Here is a 19,091-nt window from a genome sequence, read left to right on the forward strand (position 1 = left end):
CTCAACCTCTTTTGTACCAGGATCCATGTGTAAACAGCAATGATCAGTCCTGACCCAGTGCCCCTCACTCCTGACCTGCTGCCCCCACCCAACCCCCCAGTGTGTGGGGTGTGGGCCATGGAGGGGCCCCAAGCAGTCCCTTGCAGGGTGGAACTCTGCCAGCCTACGAGGGACAAGCCACCGTTTCCCACGTATTTCTCCTTTAAAGGAGAATCTGTTTTTAAAGTTTGTTTGCGACCCTTTCATATACTCATGTGACCCACTTTTTGGGTGGGACCCGTGGGTTGAGAAACACTGATCTAGTCTAACCCCCTGCTCAAAGCAGGACCATCTCCAGTTAGATCATTCCAGCCAAGGCTTTGTCTAGCTGGGTCTTAAGCCTCCAAGGATGGAGATTCCACCACCTCTCTCGGTAACCTGTTCCAGTGTTTTACTAGCTTCCTAGTGAGAGAGGGTTTTTTTCCTGATAACTTGTTTTTCCTTGCTAAAATCAAGCTACACTACATCCACCAATCTCCCCACATCTACAGAGCCAGTCATTTAATCATAGAAGGCAGTCAGGTTGGTCAGGCATGCTTTGCCCTTGGTGAATACATGCTGACTGATCTTAAACACCTTCTCTAAGGGCTTAGAAATGGATTCCTTGAGGATCTACTCCATGATTTTTCCAGGGACTGAGGTGTGAGACTAATTGGTCTGTAGTTCCTGGAGCTGCCTCCTTCCCTTTCTTAAATATGGGCACTATATTTGCCCTTTTCCAATCATCCAGGATCTCTGTACATCTTGGAGATAGGTGCCTAGGAAAGCCCAGAGGAAAAGACATAGCTCATCTCTCTGGTACCTTTTTCAGTCCCCATCACTAGAAGATGCAGGGTAAAGATGCCTCTTATGCACTGTCTGGCTCTAATTTCATTTGTAAAGAGGCCTACGGTCCTGTTATGTTTGGTTCTGCACTGTACTGTCTTCAGTTTGCATAAATATGAGTGTATCAGAGAAGATGATGGTAATCCTCCTTCTCTGCTTGCTCTTAGAAGCACAAAATTGTGAATTACTATATTTGCCCAAATCCATGATGATCTTTAATTAAGATGACTACCCCCCCCCCCATTAGATTATATACATGGGAAATTGTAACATATATAGAATTTTTCATGTACATAATCTAATTTATTGGAGGGTCATCGTAAATTCATTCCCCCTCCCCAAATGCAGTGATGAGGCTGGCAGTAGCAGGGGGTCAGGTGACAGGGGAGTTGAGCAGCCTAATGCGGCTTGCCACCTGCCCGCCCCCTCCCTGTGCCACACTCCACACCTGCTCCCCAGGTGCCTGTCCTTTCCTGTCGCTTGTCCCCTCCCCCCGCCATGTCTTACCTTGGGTCTTCGCTTCTGTTCTGGCCTAGGGCACAGAGCACTTGCTGGCTTTACCCTATGCCCAGCCAGGCAGCAGCACTTGCAGTTGGCAGCTTTAACCCCGGGGCCCATCAGAGCTGGGTCTGGGGCCAGGCTGGAGGTGCTGCCACCACAACCACTGCTGCCTGGCTTGAGGAGGGTGGGCAGTAAGGTACATGGTCCATGCCCTGGACTGAAGTGGGGTGAGCAGAGGCAGCACAGGGCAGCGGCTGCAGTTCCAACTCCAGATCTCCTGTTGATGGAGAGTTAAACCGTTTGGCACTCGTATCTGTTGTACAGTATCAGAAATGCAGAATTTCCTTTAACACCTCATGACTCAGAACGAATCTGGCATGCATCTTTCTGAGCAGAGCTGTCAAGTGAATATGTACTTTGAGAAAATATGCTGCTGTCCCTCTTCGAGATAAAGTGGAACTGTTTGGATGGTAAGAACGTTCTGTATTCTCTGGAATGAATGGTTGGTATGAAGTCAGGACCAGTTCAGAGTTTCACATTACCTGTATGGGAGGTGCAGGGAAATCGTAGGAATGGTTTGAAACTTAAACTGTAAATTGCAGGCTTCAGTACAGTGTTTAAGCTTGTTCCTATTGTTGCAACACCTCGCAGTAGTGATCATTGACCTGAACTCTGTTCCAACAGCAACAGCTGCCTAGGGGTAGTTGCACGTATTATGCCAGTGGATTGCTTTGCACCTTCTTTGCAAAGCGCTCTTGTTACCTGTACATCCAACTTTTCATGTCTGATTGAATAGTTATTTTCTGTAAGCTATTTTGAGCCTTTTGGATGGGGTGCAAAATAAATCTATTAAATAAATATATAAATGCATAAATAGTGCTGCTTACCAGCAGCTACTGTTCTAGTTGAAGAACTAGTGTTAAGTTTAGAAGCAGCTTGAATTTACACAGTATGTTTTCATGAGCATCTAAAATTGGCATCTTTAGACCGAATCTATTTTGACTTGACTCAAACTTTCTTGTCCCATTCTTTGCATAAGATTATGAAAATTAGAACAGTAACTTAGTCTTTTCCCTGTGGCATGTTTCACAAATTGCTTTTGTTTTTTTCTCTGAATTTTGTTAATAGAACTATTGTTCATGAGTTCTTGTGGTGCTTGGGTGTTGAATTCAAATGAACTTTTTTTTTTAAGGTGCTACAGTAAGAATTGCAATAACGTAGATTTTATTTGTAAATTAATCTTTCAAAGAGGAGCCACAAATTTCAGAAATACAAATAAAATGTTAGGTGATCCTTACAGGCGTGTAAGTTGATCCTTAGGATCCTTATGATCCTTAGGATTCTTACTTCTGTAGGAGGTTGAAGCTCTTCTGATGTAAACTTGGAGCAGAATCTGGTATTTGGGAGAAAGGGACTTTTATGCTCTGCATATCAAGCTTTTTATTAAGTGGCAGCTAAGATTAAGTCATTTTGAATATTCATTGTAATTTGGAAACAGTGCAAAGTAAATCAGGGGAAAAAAAGTGATCCAAGATAGAGAACTGCTTGGGTATTTGGTATAGATATTATTAAACCTCCTTATCTGTAAGAAGCCTGGGAGAACAGTTCTGCAAGTGGGGACAAGAAATTCTGAAAAATTAGGATGGGTTGTTGCCCACACCTGTGGGTGTAGGTGGGGTCCCATGCATAGGGCCATATCATCTGGCCAGTGGGGCTTGTAAATTTGGTGGTGGAGGAGTGGTGGCAGTATTAATTGTCACCACTCCTCCTCGTTAAATTTCCAGACCTTTGGAGAGCCCAATGAGCCAAATTGCTTGGCTGTGTGGGCTGTATCTGGCTTGCTGGCCAGGGGTTGAGCACCCCTGACCTAGAATATGAGACAAACTGCCCTTTCTCAGATATAATGCAGGAAAGTCTGTGATAACAACATCTTTAGCCAGTTCTTTGCTTCTGCAGATTAAGGAATTAACATAAAAACAGTTGAACTTTCTGCTCTTCAGAAAATATTGTATTGGAGCACCTAATCTGATCTGTTTTGTTTTTTTGTTTTATTGGTAGTAGTAGTAGTAGCTGCAGTAGTGATCTGTTTGTGATTTAATTCACGTTACCTTCCATTTGGCTGATAGATGCTTCAGGATAAGTGTAGAGATACCTTACTGAAGTTAACTGTGATGCTGTTCAAATAGTGGTTTTGGGGAGGGTAGATGGCAGTGGGCATTTATTTTGGATCCCACCTATGAATGAACTTATCCCCTGAAATGCTGCATTGTTAAAATTTGGGCTTGGTAGTTCGTCTGTTGCTGCTCTTGTCTGTCCAAACTTTTTGTGGTGTTGAAGTGAGATTGTAGTTGTAATGATCCAGGAATTTGAGAAGCCAGAATTTTTGTGGGGGATATCTTTAGAAAGTTGATCCAAGTCTCTCCCAAACATGTACTTGGGTCCAGTAAAGGGCATCACCTGCAAAAATCCTTACCTCTTGCATAATCTTTTTCTGACCCTTAAGCAGTTTCTCAACTTGCCAGACAAATGCTCCTTTAACTATACACTGGTAACATTTCCCATTTTTCATTTACATAATGAATCGAAGAAATGCTGTCAGACTTGATAACTTGTTTAAAGCAGCTTCTTCTGTAGTAATCCTATATAGCATTGTACATTCTGAAAAAACCAAGGTGATTTAAATTAACTCTGTCTGTGGTTTCCTACTCATTGAAGTTACTTATCCTGAACAATCAGTTCTGACTGTTCAGTTGGACTACTTTTTTAGATTGTATTCTTATTTCTACAGAGCATATAATTGAAAACTGCTCGCTTAAAAAATGGGGTATTTGCCCATTACTGTACGAATTTAAAAAATGTAAACATTAATTAATCTGATCAGAACCAAAGTAAATAAAGTTATTGTCAGGACAGAATTGGCAACGGTATAAAGAATTTTCCATTCCAATAGGAAATGTTATATTAGAGCCTAGAAAATTTAAGAGATGCATTCAATCAAGTCTTGAAAAATTAATTCCATGGTAGTAAAAGGAGAAGCTTTTTCCTGATTAGTATAAATAGATCAAAGCCATATGTTACAGCAGAATTTAAGCTTTTATTAGGAGGGAAATTCTAGACCTTGTGGTTGCAGAAATAACCACTCAGGAGCTGACTGAAAAACCGATATCACTTTGTCTAATTCTGGGGACAGCGACAGTGCCTCTGTTGCTCAGACTTTTATCAGGCAGTGTCTGACTGAAATACAGGTCACTGACTGCCCGTTCAGGACTGGATGTAGCAGTGGAGATGCCAGGAATTGTTTGATTTCATGCAGCTCCTTGGCAAGAGATGGACATGATGAACCATCGATAAGGAAGATGTAAATGGAGGCAGGTAGAAGGATTTCTTTATTTAAGAGCAAATTGTGCACTTCTGCAAAACTTTTTAGGACACCTGATCTCTCTCTTAGATCATTAGCAAACTTCTGTGCCGAGAGAGAGAGAGTTTCATACAACAAAATAGGTAGGACAGCAAACTCTTCATTTGTCAAACACTGTGCGTGTCCTAGGTAAATGTTCCTTTTGGTGCATATTGTTCAGGGCATCCTATGCTTACAGTCGACTTTTCTAATTTGTTTCATTTGAACTATTGCAGGCTTTATTACAGGATGCCTCTGTACATTGGTAGTTGTTTAATTAACTGAAGCGCCGGCCCTGGTTTAGGTCCGGGCCCTGGGTACACAACAAGACCTGGGACTGGTGTGTGCTGCCTGTGGTGCTTGGGACTGGACCAGCCACACGGACTGCATGCTGCACGGGAAGTGCGCACCATGTGTTGCCCTACTGACTAACCCTGTGCATTGGCTCTGGGTTCAGCGGGGCACTGCATGGAGCGTATGCCTTGTGCCATGTGCACTGGATGCAGATAAGTCAGCTCTGTACATTGTGTGTAATGGGGGTCAGCACATGGAGTCAGTCTAGTGACCGACCATAAGTTTAATACCCCTGCTTTAAGTTGTACTGAGGCATCTGCTATACAGGAGGAAACACGGGATGTGGGACAGAGGTGGAAAACACCTATTAGACCTGCAGAGTAGGAGATGAACATGTATTTCCTAATGAGTCTGTTGCCCAAGACCCAGTTGTTTCAAAACTGTTTTTTGTGAATAATGCTGCTGTGTTTTCCTTCTGCAGCCACTCCAAAAGAATTTAAGTATATTTATTAAAGGCTTTCAAAAATCTAAATGGAGTCATTATATACAACCAGATGATATTTTGGTTCTTCAAGCATTGCGTTTCCAAACTAGAAATTCCAAAGATTCAAAGAAGGAAGTATAGATTTTGTAAATAACACTTAATTACTGGTGGCTTTGAATTGGTGGTAACTTTACTTGATGAGATTTAATGCTTGAGGTTACCCTGTGGTTACTCCTGGTATTGTTTGCTCCATTGTCTGCAGTAATTCATGAAACTAATTTGTAAATGATACTGTTCCCAATTCTCTCATTTTGTGAAGGAAAGTGATCAAACATTTATTTTGAGTCAGCAACTTGTTGGCCAATGTGCTGGAAACTGAAATCTCTAGCAAGCTATATTACAGGATTCGTTTTTTTTAATAGTAAAATATAGGATCAGTTATTGTAAAAAGGGTTATCAGCTTCCATGAATGATTGCTGTTGTTGGACACTCATGGTACAGTCATCTTTGAGTGTATATATAAAAAAATTAGCTGGTACTGCAAAACAAGTGACTTATCAGAAGGCCAATTTGAAAAAAAAAAAAAGTTTAAACAATTCAACTTCAAATGACTAACCTGTTGGAAAAATACTTTGTTTTTTAATTTTTATTGCCACAGTAAGATGCATATAGTCTTTCACTGCACCCAAGAGTGTATATTTAAATGCTTTCTTGCATTACTTGTCCATTTCCCTAAACTTAGTTAAAATCATAACAACCCAGATTTACATTTTTAAAGATTGAATAATCATATTGTTTCTTTGATATCAAAACAGATGGTGAGCTAGAATTTTTGTTACTGCATATATTATTACAGTGTTACAGCTTTGAAGCATGACATTTTGATTCAATTAGACCATGTGCCATTTGTCTTTTAATCTTTCTTTTTCTGTTTCTTCAGATACTGAAGACAAGCTGCTACATCAGTTCTCCAAGGAGTAGAAGCTTCTATTAAGACTTCAAGAGGATACTGTCAACTGGTAAACGTATATTCAGGTCCTTGCTTGTAGACTTTCTTCTCATATGAGAGAATCGAGATGTGTACTTTGTGAGTCCAAGTTAAATTTAAGGCCGTTGTGTTGTTCACTAAGAGAGAGTCCTTTTGTACTAAGAAAATTGTAGTTTTGATAATAGGACTACACTCACCTTTTACCCTTGTTTTTGTTCTAACTAGAAGAGGAGTGGGGAGGAGGGAAGAGTGGCTTTTCTCAAAACCAGATGCTTTTATTTTATAAGGTAATTGTGCCTGTAGTTTGGATTAAGACTGCAAAACTAACACTGGAACTTTAAATGAAGAAATGTTTCAGCAGAGACAAATTAAATATTAATATATTTTTTTTAAAAAGAACAGTTTAAAATTTTCCTTTGGAAGTTCTATTACCCTTATCTGACTTCATACTTCTTTGGATGTATACTGATAAACAGTAAACTTGTGCTTGAGTATATTACATGGGGAAAAACTCCATTAATCCGTGTTGTTTAGACAGATGCTAAAATTCAACATAGTTGTCTGTGCAACGTTAATTCTCCCCTTCTATGCACAGGATGGATGCTGAAAGAGGAAGGTTTCCCATGGAAAAGTAGTATGTGATCATGCCATTAGATGTTACTGCTTTGCATGAGGAGAGAGGGAACATATTAAGCTTGCACAGGCAACTGTACATTTGGCGTTCTGTCTTTCAAATGTTTGACTTTGTAACCTAAATAACTTTTTTTTTTTTTTTAAAGTAGTGAGTCTTGGATACCAATTCCTGGGTTATTTTTAAAGAAGAAATCTAACAAAATGTTTGTAGCTGTATCAAGTCACCATAGACCTTGTCTAAAATTCAAACCCTGAACCTCTCATCACTGCAGCAGACACTGTTACTTGTTTGAGTTACAAGTATACAGAAGTTAGTCATCAGGGGAAGGCTGTTAATGCAGGCAAGGGTAGACAGCTTAGACAGCTGGGTTCAGGATTACTGATGCAAGTGGGTAGGGGAAGAAAAGAGGAGAGAAGTGGACATCACTCTATGTGGAGGTCTAGAATTTCTTAATCTTAACATTAGCAAATCAATATTGTTGTTTTATCTAATCTTATTCTGATAAACAGAGAAACCAGTATTAGGGGTGTACCAATATTTTTTGGGCTGATATCAATTATTAACCAGCCATATTGCCCAGTACTGATCCGATAGCCGATATGCAGCCTGGCAGCGTGGAGAGCATTGTTTGGCTGGTAAGTCGGTGTGGGGGGAAGGGGAGCAGAGGGCGGGTTGGATCGAGGCTCCCATGGTGAGGGAGGAGTGGGACAGCAGTTGGGGGTAGGGCACGGGACAGAGCGTTGAGCGTCTCGTCCAGGGACGTGGGGAGGAGGAGTGGCTCCCCGCCACTGTGCGCACCCCTGGGGGAGGCATAGGGGGCTGTGCCCACCGCATTTGTGCACAGGGCAAGGGCAGGCTGCCCACTGTGGGCTCAGGACCAGGGGCTGTGCTGGCCTCTTCCTGACAGGGGGGCTGGGCCACGGCTGTACTCAGGGTGGGTTGGGAGGGTGGGGGGCTACAAGGAATTTTTGGGTGGTCATAGCCCCCCCTGCAGCCCGCCCCCTCCCAGTGCCACCACTCCATGACCCAGTCCTCCCCCCCCCCCCCCCCCCCATCAGGAAGAGGCTGGAACAGCCCCAAGCCTTCAGTAGACAGCCCACCTTTATCCCCCACACAAATCCAGGAGGCATATTCCTCCTCTGAGGGTGTGCGCAGTGGCAGGAAGCCACCCGTCTTCCCTGTGTCTCCAGATGAGCCACGTGCAGCTCAGTCCCGTGCCCTGCCCCGCCCTGGTTGGGCAGTGCCTACCCCTGCCTCAGCCCCACTCCCTCCTGCACCATGAGGGGCCTTGATATTTTCCCCCCATGCACCCTGTCCCCTCCAACTTACTGGTCAGACACTGGTCCCCATGCTGGCTGCGTGCATGCTGAGGCTGCACGCGTACATACAGCATTTATCAGGGACATTACTAGCCCAAAAAAGCCGATTGCCTGTACAGGAAAACCTCAGTATTTGCAGGTTCAGCATTTGCGGTTTCAAATATTTTGTCAATGCTGAACCTGCATTTTAAATGTACTTTAAACACTTACTGGAGGTCCTGGGGATCTCTGTATTTGCTGCTGCCAGGCTCCTGCTGTCGCTGTTGCTGCTGGAGCCGTGCCTCCCTCTCTCCCATAATTCTCTAGGTCCTTCTTTTAAAGATTGGCATGGTGTTTGCTCTTTTCCTGCCTTCTGGGACCTCACCCATTGTCTATTTAAATTCTCAAAAAAAAAAAAATTGCTAGTAGCTCTCTGATTTCTCTTAGTTCTCTAAGCACATGAGGGTTCATTAGGTTTAACTAATTTAAAAGCATGTGACTTTTCTAAGCAGTCTCTAACCTGTTCCTTTCCCTAGCCTAGCCAGGATTTTAGACTCTCTCTGATCCAAGTTAATCATTGGAAAAATAGAAGCAAAAACACTTAAATGACATTAACTTAAGTACATACAAAAAGCTAGAACTCTTGGTTCCAAAATGATATCTTTTATTAGACCAACTGGAAAATGGCAAGAAAATTGTCCTTTTCTGCAAGCTTTCGGGATCAAGGTCCCTTCGTCAGGCTCTGGGAAAAGTGTAGATGGTACAAAATGGTAGAAAGTATAGGTGGGAAATAAACTTCATTTTTGGACAGAGGGAGCTGAAAATGGAAAGCTGTCCCTCTGGGTCCATGAGAGTGTCTTTGTGAGCTGTGTTGAGTAGTTCTTTGATATGTTGATCAGGTAGAATTCCTTCCCTGGAGGTGTCAGATGGCAGGCAGGGAGATAAAACAACAACAAACTTAAGTAGATGCTTAAATGACATTAAGCAGGCTGTTTCTTTCCTTGGTCTGTGTCTGACTATAAATGTACTTCCATTTTACTGCATCTTAGTTTGTACCTCCACTTTCCTGATTTTGGCCCTATGTGTTCTTACTATACCTTTTTATACTCAACTGTGGAAATGTGGTGTAGCGTTCAGTTTTAGATCACTGATCTCCAACTAAGCAGAAACAATGTAGAGCTTGAACTTTGTTTCAGGACAGCATACCTTGTATTTTATAAGCTATAAATTATGTTGTATTGCCAAGTTAAAAGATATTAAGTTTCTGCAAAACTATACATGAAACTTCAAAATATCCCCTGCTTTTCTTCCTGTAATTGCTTATTACAGGAAGGGGACTGAATTGCATGCAAGCTTTAGTTTAAAGGATTCTCTTAGCTTTCTGAAAGAAGAGCTTCTCATGTACTTGAAGAATCATAATCTTGATAGTTTATATTCTTTACTTCTGAGGTTGTAAGTCTCTGAATTAATTTTTTGGGGTGGGGCATGCACTGCTGATTTGAACAAACTGTATTAAGTTGTGTGCAGCTGGCATCCCAGAGCTTGTATCTCCAATATTTGTTGATTAACAAGCTTCTATTTATTGTATTGACTTTAAAGTGGTATCAGTTAACACTTTCAGCAACACATTTGCCAAGTGCAATAAACGTGTACCTGCAACTTCCCTTTCTGTAGTAGCTAGCCACTTTTTATTGCCACTCATGTAGTTATCAGAGAATTGTCAATTTTAGCTACTAAATAATTCTAAAACATGTCACAATCCTTAGAAACATTTTGAAAATCATTTTAAGCATTCTTCTTTTCATAACAGTTGTGGTATCCAGCACAGATCCCTTGTTTGGATTTACGAGTGTGTGTGTGTGCGCACACACACACACACAGTTTCATGTCACTTCTTAATTTAACTTTTAGTACAATTTTGTGTCTTCCCCCAGTTAAGAAGCTTGTTAGGGATGATTTTTTTGTTGCAAAGTATTATCCCCCACATGATATAGGCTTCTGATGCAAGTCTTTGGCTCTTACCAATTGGGAAGTAAAAAAAAGAACTTCTTGTATTGCAAGAATTAAAACCGGGCTCTGTTTTATTGTTGCATCATATCCTCACATGTTTCCTATAATAAATCGGGAAATAGATACAAAGAAAGAGAAGAGCAATTTAAAGATTTGCTTTGTTTTTATTTGGATATATGCTTCAAGCCACAGATCCTTCAATTTCTATGAAATTCAGAAAAAGTAGTAGGCAATTGGAAGCAGATGTACAAATGGTTTTATACTAAACATCATGAATATTAATATTTCACTGCAGGTCATATTGGGCAACTACAATAAGATAAATGCCAGATTTTAAAAAAAGAATCAGATTGATGATAGCATATATTAGAAATACATGAAGAAATCACATGTTTATTTTTCCAGAGTGGTAAAAACATTTCTCGTTTGTTAGCATAAATTAAAAATTAATTTCCTGTAACTGATGATGCTCCAGTCAGCATATTGCTTCAAGCTAATATTAAAGTTCTAGTTTAAACTTCACCATGTGTATACTGGATGCATAGTTTGCAGAGTTCCAGCAATCTTGGTTGGATGTCACTCAAAATGATTCATAGCATCTGGATGGCAGCATTTTTTTTTTTTAAAGCTATAGATACTTTTTTATAAAATAAGATTTCAGTGAGTGAGTACCTCTTAATTTCCCTGACAATTTACCATCTTTTCAGCATACTTGCACCATTGCAGTGCTGGTTTCTGAAGCAAGAAGCAGAAAAAATACTACTGAAGCTTTAGTTGCATTTGTGGCATTTCTTATTTTCTAAGTCAGATTATGCATTCTACAATACTATCTTGTAAGGGTGGGTTATCCAGACAGTCTCATGTAGTCCTGTGTTCTTACCTCAGGTATCCAACCACAGAAGTATCTGTTTGCTTTGTATAGAGAACAAGATTCTTTCCCTGTCCATGTAGGTCTGAGGATGTTGTGTACCTGGTAATGCTGGTATTGCAGAGATATTTAATTGAGTTTTAAATAAAAATAGTACCACTTGTAGACATATGCTAACAGTTGTGATCCCCAGCAATGCAGAATCGATACAGAGCTCTACTCCTCTTCCCCCCCCAAGTCCTCACTTGTAGTAACCTGCCAGAGCATTCATTCTCTAGCGCATTTTGACTTGCTGTTCCAACATGCTAAATCAGAGAGTAGTTTTTAAGTCTGGAAAATTGGTTTAGTGATGAGTGGGTAACTCTAGGTCCTGAGTTGCTCTATACCAGTGGTTTGCAACCTTTTTTTCATTCGTGGACTTTCGCAGGCTAGCTAGGCGCTGAGAGTGTATCAATTTTATCACAGGCCAGCTGGGCTGTTTAATTCAGTTTGAGATCGAGGAGGCAAAGTTGGGAGTGAAATAAAGGCAAGTTTATTATAGCTTACACGCACGCACGCGCGCGCGCACACACACACACACACACACAACAGTTAACAGAAAGATAAATGTGATAAGCAGATAATGCAGTATAAAAGAGCTAATAGTAAATAATAACAGATAGTTAGATCAATCTGTCGCAGGCCAACTGGGCACTGCGAGGGTACTAGCCTCACTGGGCTGTTCAAAACAACAAATAGACAGACATGGGTTGGCAACTTATCGATAGTCCCTCAATGCCAGGTGCGCGCCAAGTGATTCCAGCGAAGTCAGGTGTCCCTGATCGATGCTGTCAGAGGGATTACTGGGGAAGATGCCTTGATCAGGATCCGATCCTCACTCACACAGGGAGTCTGGGGTCCGGGCGTGGAACAGAAATGACCATTCTGATCCCTCCTTCCTGTTGGTCACCTGATGCATGTGCTTTTTATCCCTGGTCTTATGTTAATCTGTTGGCCCCAGGGCCACTCACAATGTTGCCCTATAGCTGTTACCTTATGGGTTTGAAAGGTGTTAAAATTATCATAAAAGGTTACTACCCAGACTCGGGTTTATCCAATAAGCAAACTATGATGCAGCACCTTTAGGTTTGAAATTGACATCGCTCCGCCTAAGTTCCAACCCCTTCTAGGCTTCATTTGAATATGCTTTCTTGGGATATGCTTTCCTGGAATGTGTTGGGTGTGCCAAGCAGTTAGATCCAGTTTTTATTGCTAAGGCTGAACCCTGAGCAAAAAACCATTAGGCCAGCTAATTTCACAGCCACAGCTTTGCCCATGGGGCCCAGTCAGTTCCATGAACAGTTAATTTGTCATTTCAGTTAAACTTATAACAGACAAGTTACATTTGCAGTTTACAAACTTACAAGCTTATATTAACTCATATTATCTGTTTAGGCAAAATACCAAATGCCTTCAAGAAGCACATATTTATTGCTTATTAATCCCTCTGGTTCTGGCTGTTACAGTGGACCCTTTTGAAAATTTCAAATGGAGGTGTGTGGGCCCCTTGGAATTGTAAGTGTGGGCATTCATATACTTTTGATTGATCATAATTAAGTCTAGAGGGTCCATAAAAGATAGTTGGCAGACCCCCAGGGGTCTTTGGACCACAGGTTGAAAACTACGGCTGTATACCATGGAGTGTCTTTGTGGTTTACCCTCCTTCAACCTCAATTTCCTCATGTCAAATTGGGGTGCAATAATATTTGCCCAGCCCTTTCCAGTAAATAAGTGAGTAATGTCTTGTGAAAAAGTGCTTTCAGTTCCCTGGTCAAAACAAAAAGTGTGAAAGCTTGATTTTACACTGAACAAAGAATCGAGGAGGCGTGTGGGGGAGGCGGAAACGCTTTGATTGGGTCAACCATCACTTCTTATTCCAGACTCTAGAAGCCCTTGGTTTTCCACCTGTCACTGGACCATCTGACTTTTGCACCAGGACATCCTTAGCCTCCTAAAACTGAACAGATTCCTGGGATGCAACGGCACCCAGCATGGCTGTCTCATCTTTTAATGCTCTACACTGTAACCATTAAGCCACTTCTCCATGTGCTCCTGTGGTGCCTGATGAGTCTGTCCCTCCCACTGGCAGCAGTCCTGGCTCTTCAGCCCCTGCACCTGTTTGGAGGCCTTTCTGGGTGCTTTGGTGGCTTCAAAGCTCTGGGCATTTTCTTAGGCCAACTAGCCTTTCTATGAAAGCCCTGGGAAAGTCTTGTGAGGAAGTTGAGGTACTGCTACAGTGGTGGAGCTATCACCTGCCATGTCTCTCCTAGTGCAGCTGAGTCTTGGGCATCACTCAGCAACCTGTCACACATCCTGGATTGCCACTAACCCTCCTTAAAAGGCTCCAGAAGCTGCTCATGGACATTGACACCAGTCCCTCCAGATAGCTGTCTTCTGCTTACCTGCCATAGAGGGGGATCAGGGCCTGATATGCCTACGTTCTTGCCACCTGCCCTCACCTGACTTGGAAGCAATGCCTAGTGGCAACAACACAAGGGCAAGCCTACCTGGGATGCTTTCTTCTTTTGGTGTGTGTCGGGGGGGGCACAGATGTTGTAACTCTTTAAAATGTTCCGTAATGTTTGTTCAAGATTTTTCAGCCTCTTTTTTTTTCCTGAAACAGCAAAACTAACAGGTTTTACTCAACCCAAATAGGCTTTTTTTTTTTTTTTTGAGAGGAAAAAAGAATCATTCTGAAAAAAGCATTGTTCTTATTTGAAACGGTTCAAAAGCCAAATGTTACTCACCTCCTCTTGCTTTTGATGTGGCTGTGATGGACTGCATTATAAAAGGAACAATTACACCCCAGGGAATTATGTGCAGAAAAACTCAAAATTGTGCACCGAGTCCCAGGGGCTGCACGTGGTAGCATAGAACCAGCCTGGCTTGGCCTCCTGGCATGCATGTCTGGACCAGACCAGGCTGTCTCTGTGCCAGCACGTGGGGCTCAGGGTACTACAGGCAGGAGCTGCTTGCCATCAGGCTTGACCAGACTGGCTTTGTGCCTTAGCGTGGGGCTTTCAGCACTCCAGCGGGAAGCCTTATGTGGAAGCACAGGGCCTGCTTGGCCCGATGGTGCGTGGACTGGGAGCTGCAGGGAGTTGCGTGCCATCAGGTCGGGCAGGCTTTGTACTACCATGTGCAGCTTCCAGCTGAAGATGGCCTGGCCCTGGCTGATGGTGTGCAGCTCCTACCTGCAGTGCCAGGAGCCCCACGTGTTGGCACGGATCCAACTGGGTCTAGTTTGAAGGCATGCACTAGCAAGCTGGCTCTGTGCCACCACATGCAGCCCCCAGAATTCAGCTGGAGCCGTGTGCTGCTGTGGGGCTCCGTCTGTAATGGCCATGAGTGCCCAAAGGGCCTGCTTCTTGCTGCTGCCACCACTGGTGGGGCCTGTGAGCAGTGGGTAGGGGGGGTCCATACCCACCTACAAATTGCATATCCCACACAGCCCCCCATGCCCACCCACCAACCCCACAGCACTCCCCTCCTTCACTGGCCAGGAGCTCCCCTTCCCACTCACCAGCTGTCCGGTTGCGTGCCACTGCACTCAGTGCTTCCACTTGGAGCTCCTAGTTTGAGTGTCGGGAGCCCTGTGGAGGTGGAGACAGAGTCCGCCCGGTTAAATTACGTAGTTATGCATGGTCATATGTTTTATGTGCAAAAATTACATGGGCCCATAATTGTGTAATTCCCCAGTTATAAACCATAATAAGTGTGTACATTACCAGTTCAGTTCTTCAGTGAAAAGCAGATGTTTAAAACTTGTGCAAATAGGTGACTTGATTATTAGATGTTTTCAATTATGATTGCCCTTCAGAAGTGAATGACTAACACTCTAAAACAGTAATTCTCAACCTTTGTAGACTCAAGGCACCCCTTGAAAGATTCGAGACACCCTTCAGAATATGCCAGCTATTAGTTTTTTTTTCACTTGCTTTTTAACTACATCAATAATAATAGTGCAATTCTTCTATTGCAAGAATTAAAAAAGGCTCCAACAGGTTAAAATGCTTTTAACACTCTGGATTCCTATTTGAAATCTCTGAGTTTATCTTGTGAATCCATATTTGTACACCTAATAGTACAAACATTATGTGGCACCCTTGAAAACATGTCAGGGCACCCCAAGGTTGCACAGCACTGTCGCTGAGAATCGCTGCTCTACAGTCGCATGCTATACTGCTTTGCACTGCTATGGCTTTGTAGTCATTTCTTATTTGTTTGGTTGTGTTTTTTTTGTCATCCGAGTTAAATTTCAGGCAGGATTATAATACACCTTCTGTATGTGGGAATACCTTTTTACTAGGGATTTTAGAACACTGTCTTGCCTGTTTCATTAAAGGCTTCATTCTTTCAACTGTTATTTGGTGCTCTTGTATCCAGACGTACGGACATTTGTTAAAGATGCAAGTTATGATTCGTTGCAGTTGTTCTATGCAGTCACTAGGGCTGTGCGAAGATTCGGTCACTGTTTCGATTTGGAGGAGAGTTGGACAGATTCGGTGGCCGAATCTCCGGATCCAAATTGAATCGGGAGACCCTTTTAATTTCTCGAAATCGAATTGGAACCCTCCAAAAGATTTGAACATAGACACAACTTTAAATGTTTTTTCTACATGCCTCAAGATACCAGGGGGCTCGTGAATGCTGAGATGGTAGGGTGGATGGAGTGTCCCACAGGAGTGGCGGGGGGGGATCCCCAGCATGCTGGGTAGCAACCCAGAAGCACTTCTGGTCCACTTCCGGGTCTGCCACGGAGCATGTGAGGGGCTCCCTCCTCCTCCTCTTCCCCCCCCCCCCCCGGCTCAGTGACTGGTGCCTCATGGGTCTGGAGGGGCACCCGGGGGGCCCCCTGCGGCCAGTCGCTGAGGTGTGGGGGGGGGGGGCCCTGCGTGCTTAGTGGTCGACCTGGAAGTGGCCCAGAAGTACTTCCAGTCCTCTTCCAGTTCACCGCCAAGCATGCGGGGGCCCGCTCTCTTGTGCCATGCTCCATCCACCCCAGTATCACAGCGTTCACAAGCCACACCTGGTACCTCAAGGTTTATAGAAAAAGCATTTAAAGCTGTGTCTGTGGCCGAATCTGAACTGAATATGGCCCATTTTGCATACCCCCAAATAACTTTCAATTGTCTTCATGGATGACATTTTAAATAGAGCCCCTGTTTGTGCATTCAGGTCTCCATGCAGTTGGACATGAGTACCTCAATGTTTTTGTGTCTGCAGCCAAAACATTCTCCCTTGTCCTTGTGCCATGTCCTGTGAGCTATACAGTTACTAGTATATATGCTGTGTATGGCTGTACTCCAGTATGTTATGTCTATTTTTTATAACAATATGAGAAGTTATGAGAATGTGAGGAAAGCACAGAACAACTGAATTGGTTGTTTAAACTGTGTAAGTCATATTTGAGGTTACTCTGAACAAAAGCTGCTCTCTGGTGTCTAGAAAAGACACTTCTATATTTAAATGTCCTCATAGAGCTGGGCATAATTAACACTTGATATTTAGAAAGCTGTCAAGTTGACAGCTACCACAAGGGAAGCGATTGCTTCCCAATCTTATATTTGGACCAGGATTTTGCTGTCCAAAGCATTTTTATTCATTCTGATCCATCTGTCATTGGCATTGTTCTTCCTTGTCCTCTTAATAGACCTCCGGTTGGTCTCACTTTCCCCTCCTATATTACACATATTTCTGATCTTCCTCCCCCCGCCACCCCGATCAGTGATCTAGAGGCCTTAAATTTATTATAAAAGGTGGGCTAGGGTGTAGGTCAGATGTGTTGTATGACAGACACAGAGATGCTTTGTGTGCATGCGTGCACACGTGTGTTTTGTTTTCAGTTAAACTTTTGGCTTTGTATTTTTCAAGAATTTTGTAATCAAGCATTTTAAAAAGCAATATTCTAATTTAGGGCATTTGTTTTGCTATTTTGATGGCTATGAATAGCCAAGCCTCAAAGTAGTAGGGACGGGTGGAACTGGCAGTATTGGCATTTATTGCAAGTCCACTTTTAATTTCTCTTAATTTTTATTTCCATTTGTGCTGTTTTAATGGAGAGAAGTTTAAATAAGTGCATCTTGAATTTGGAGTGGGAAAAGGTAAGACTTTAAGGGAGAGCGTCTTGGGCTTCCTTTTTACAGTATTGGATTGGATCCCAAGAAAACTCCCTCCTGCACAGCCTAGCAACAGGCAGCTTTGTACAGTTCTGTAGTTGTACCGTCTTCTCCGTCTAAATTGCAAATTCCCCCATGCCAGTGGTTCTTAACCTTTGTGAAAGCATCCTTCAGAGAGTACCAGTTCTTAACTTTCATACTTTTTCACTACAGGAAAATCATGAAACAATTTATATTGTTGAGAGCTCAGATTGCAACAGGTTAGAAATATTTTTGACATAAACCCAGAGATTTCAAATAGGAATCATTTATCTTGTGAATCATCTGTAGGTATTTGTACACCTGACAGCACTAATATAGTGCATCACCCTTAAAAGGGTCTTGTCACTTTGTTTGCAAATCACTGTCCTACCCCTAGGAGCTGTAACCAAGGACTTTTTAGACACAATTTTTGTACCAAATTAACTACCTGGAAACAGACTAGCTAAAATGTATGCAACTGCTAGCATGGCTGCAGTTTTACCCTAATAACGTGCTTGAGTTAGGTAGGTAAAGAGTTTGAAATGGCTTTAAAAAAAACCCCCAGCAACTGGATAGGCAAGTCCTAGGACTCCTTCTCCATAGGCTTCTTCCTTTCATTCTTCTGCTTTCTTTTGTCTGTCCTAAATGACAACCTTGTGCTCTTCTCACCTTCCTAAACACCCTCTTCACAATGGTTTTTGCTCCTGAAGATGCGCTGACAAAGCCCTAGTTTTATCCTGTTGGTGTAAACCACTAAATTGTAAGATCCAAAGCTCTCCTCTCCCTCCCCTTCCATTTGTATGTGTTTAGCTTCAAGTCAGGTGAGCTAAATTTCCACTTTTAGGAGCTGCTAGAAGTGGTAGTGTTGATTAAATGTGGAACTGGCAAAGGCCTCCAAATTCTTTTGCATTTGTGACTCGTTTCTCGTCGTTCAAGTTGTCTAGTCTTGTTATAAGCTGCTTTGGGCAGGGGACCTGTCTCTGCATGCTTCCATCATCACATTAATGCTATTTTAAAAGGCTGTATTGTCTCGGTGAAATCTACAACTCTTATAGTTTTTTTTTTTTTTACAAATCTTAGGTTTTTGTTTGTCATACAAATTAAGTTTGTATGACAAAATCATAGAGCTGTGGAATCGCTTGCTTGGGCTCCAAGGTCACTTCATAAATGGACTGAAGCAAGAGAACATGGAAGAGGGGATCCAGTAGTTAAAAATATAGTCACGGCGGAGTTGTTGCAGTTGATGTCTGGAGTATGCTTGTAGGTATTGTTACTCATAGCTAGTCCTTGTTGGATTCATCTTCACTTCTTTTGAATTGTCTCTATTTACAACAGTTCCTTGTAAAATACTTATATAAAATGGTGAATCACTCAAGGTTTGGGCATGCAAAACGTAGCCCAGTTGGGAGGGGAGAGTCTGCAGAAGTTGGTAAGAAAGTGTTTGAGAGCAAGGTAAATTTAGCCTCTCATGATTATTGCTAGTTCTTACAGGGAGAACCCAGAAGCTGTTTAAAGATTAGAAAATAGTGGCCTACCTTGAGAACAAAGAATTTTCTGGTGACTTAAGGCTGAGC

General features: G+C 42.5%; 1 protein-coding gene across 9 annotated transcripts in view; it reads left to right on the forward strand.

Annotated features, from left to right (window-relative positions):
* CYRIB (CYFIP related Rac1 interactor B) overlaps positions 1-19,091 on the forward strand; it is a 179,387-nt gene that overhangs the window by 63,888 nt on the left and 96,408 nt on the right. For 6 of the 9 annotated variants that reach the window (XM_059723750.1, XM_006264802.4, XM_059723756.1 and 3 more), the window contains one exon: positions 6,481-6,559. The gene's annotated coding sequence lies outside the window, so the exon portion shown is untranslated. Of the gene's footprint in view, positions 1-6,480; positions 6,576-19,091 lie in introns of all 9 variants that reach the window. The other 3 variants (XM_059723755.1, XM_059723751.1, XM_059723753.1) reach the window with 1 other exon arrangement.

This window comes from Alligator mississippiensis, chromosome 3, assembly GCF_030867095.1.
Source record: "Alligator mississippiensis isolate rAllMis1 chromosome 3, rAllMis1, whole genome shotgun sequence".
Lineage (NCBI taxonomy): Eukaryota > Metazoa > Chordata > Crocodylia > Alligatoridae > Alligator > Alligator mississippiensis.